The sequence below is a fragment of the Oncorhynchus nerka genome, linkage group LG26 (assembly GCF_034236695.1).
Source record: "Oncorhynchus nerka isolate Pitt River linkage group LG26, Oner_Uvic_2.0, whole genome shotgun sequence".
NCBI lineage: Eukaryota > Metazoa > Chordata > Actinopteri > Salmoniformes > Salmonidae > Oncorhynchus > Oncorhynchus nerka.
In genome coordinates this window covers 6,473,972-6,476,652 of record NC_088421.1, presented here as the reverse complement: position 1 = coordinate 6,476,652, position 2,681 = coordinate 6,473,972, and the positions used below count along the sequence as shown (strand labels likewise).

Here is a 2,681-nt window from a genome sequence, read left to right as displayed (position 1 = left end):
GATGGTGAGGAAGGCACTTTTAAAGAATAGCCAGGCATCATCTACTGACGGGATGAGGTCAATGTCATTCCAGGATACCCCGGCCAGGTTGATTAGAAAGGCCTGCTCACAGAAGACTGGGATAGGGATTGATTGAATATGTCCGTAAACACACCAGCCAGCTGGTCTGCGCATGCTCTGAGGGCGCGGCTGGGGATGGGTCTGTAGGTAACAGGAGAAGCTGTGATGGCCGAGAGGTTAAGGCGTTGGATTCGAAATCCAATGGGGTCTCCCCGCGCAGGTTCGAACCCTGCTCACAGTGCTATGGCAAACCAGTTTTCCTTTTTAACATATCCTAGGTGACATGATATGGATAATGTGCTTAATGCATGGACTTGTCCTTTGATTCAAGTGCTCAGAATATTTTTTCCTTGACAAACAGTTCAAATAGGTTGTTCAGTAGAAAGTCTAGTCTTTACAGAGCATTGCGGGTTTTGCATGTTGACTTGAGCTAGATTTGTCATCCTTATTGCCTCCGATCTGGCAGACTCACTAAACACAACTTCTGTGTTTGTAAATTATTTCTGTCTAAAAATAATTAAAGAAATTGTATCATCTAGTTTGTTTAATACAAGGAATTTGATGTATGGCATTTACTTTTACTCAAGTATGACAATTAAGTACCTTTTCCACCACTGTACTTAAGTACATTTAAAATCAGATACTTTTACTCAAGTAGTAATTTACTGGGTGACTTTTACCTAAGTTATTTTCTATTAAGGTATCTTTACTTTTACTCAAGTATGACAATTGAGTACTTCTCCACCACTGCAAAAATTGGGGCATGGCACCTCTTTTTTTTAAACATAATCCAATATGGCCACCATAGCTCATTTATTGAGAACATGGGTAATTTACTCTGAATATGACCTTAAACTGGAGATGAAGGTTCTTGCATAGGCTGTCACATTATGATACAATTTATGTAATATCACCTTGATATGAAACTTATGCAGCGGATTAAAGCGTCACGTTTGGTAGAGATGATCTTTCGGATATATTAATTAATATTTTAAAGGGTGCACTTCTATGCATTCACAAGTTGTTATACAACCTCAAGGTTTCACGGAAAGGGAAAAAAGACAGCATGGAAGTCATCTCCAGAGGTGACTAATGCCTTTGTTTTGATGGCAGATGAACCATTTCATACCTTGATCTGGATTTGTCCACTTTCACTTGAGAGATACAAGACAACAGCCTAGATTGTGTCACTGATCTGAAGAAGGATCTCTTCTCCAAGAGGTAATTTTCAATGGAGAACATACCGCTGCACTGGTGCACCATGCAAACCAAGCAGTGTATCAAACAAGCATTTGGTCAACAAGTCTGAAAACCATTCAATCTTGGATGGGCTAAAACAGTTGATTCCTGGACACCTTTGAGGAAACTCTTACCAGAGACTGACGAAGTTTGCAGAGAACTCCTGTGGTGTAGCTGTAAAAGTGACCCCTTCTGTTTCCAAAAGTGTCAATGCCAGGATTTTGAATTGTCATACACTGCATTATGCCGTTATGCTGGCACGTGAACCAGGGCCCTACGTCCTTTTTCTTTTTCTTCACTAATCAGAACTTAAGAATACATTTGATGTATTATTACTTGTTTTTTGTTATTGAAAATTTGACTATGGATTTATTATCGTCTCCATTGGTGGCCATTTTGAATTCCGCTTCCTGGTTAATTTTGAAATGAGCACCCATTCTGAGATGTTTTCATATAACCTGAGGAATTTTTGTACCAAATGTAATGTTTTTATCCGCTTTGTAACAGTTTTTTTTCTCTCGCTAAGGCCCCGGATTTATCAATATTTGTATCGATTGTTACTGACCATTGACCTAAATAATTGATAATGGAAAGCATGGACTATTTATACCATTTTTGTATGGCACTGATATGTTTTAATGTAAACATCTTAGGATGTACAGTTTAGTTGTTTTCTAGAGGAGAGTGAAGAAATTCATAAAGATGCATTCATTGCAGCGCAATGCCATTCATTTCATCCACGAGGTAGTGTAGCAGTAATGAAACACTAGATGGTGCCAAAAGACCGTCGAGATTAGAACAATGACTACTGTACCTCTCCACTCTCCACTCAACATCTGCAACTTGTATTTCCATGTAGCATTCAATATGCGTTGTCCTACAGACCTGATTTGCCTCCCCTTCTGCTATACGCTCTTTTCATATCCGGATAACCACACCGTTGCTCTTCATGTACAAACATAATATCCACATACAGCCACATACATATTATTCTTGACGTCGTAAGATCTTAATGTGCTTTCAAACTAGATGAGTGATCAGGCCAGAAGACCATGATCCGCTGTTTTCTCTTCGCCATCTTGCAGTTATCCCCCAGATATAACACAACACAAAGGTCACGACATGTAGCATACATCTGGTCTGTCATGTCCTGGCAACATATACTTCCTTCACAGCTGCTCTGGAGAATATGATGCTATAGGGGAATGAGGAATGTTGTTCAATTATTGTCCAGTGTCACAGAGTGAAAAGGGTAGCCTAATAATAATCACACTAAGCGTGAGAGGCACATACCACATACCGCTGCTGGACATGTTTTGCTGAAATATATTCTACTGTCCTGGTAGAGGATAGCTATCGCTGTTCAGTTTGAAAATCCATGT

At 39.6% G+C, this 2,681-nt stretch overlaps 1 non-coding gene across 1 annotated transcript; it reads left to right on the top strand.

The window, feature by feature from the left end:
* Positions 1–219: 219 nt before the first annotated feature.
* On the top strand, positions 220–301 carry trnas-cga (transfer RNA serine (anticodon CGA)). The gene has a single exon. It is a non-coding gene; the product is annotated as a tRNA-Ser (tRNA).
* Positions 302–2,681: the final 2,380 nt, after the last annotated feature.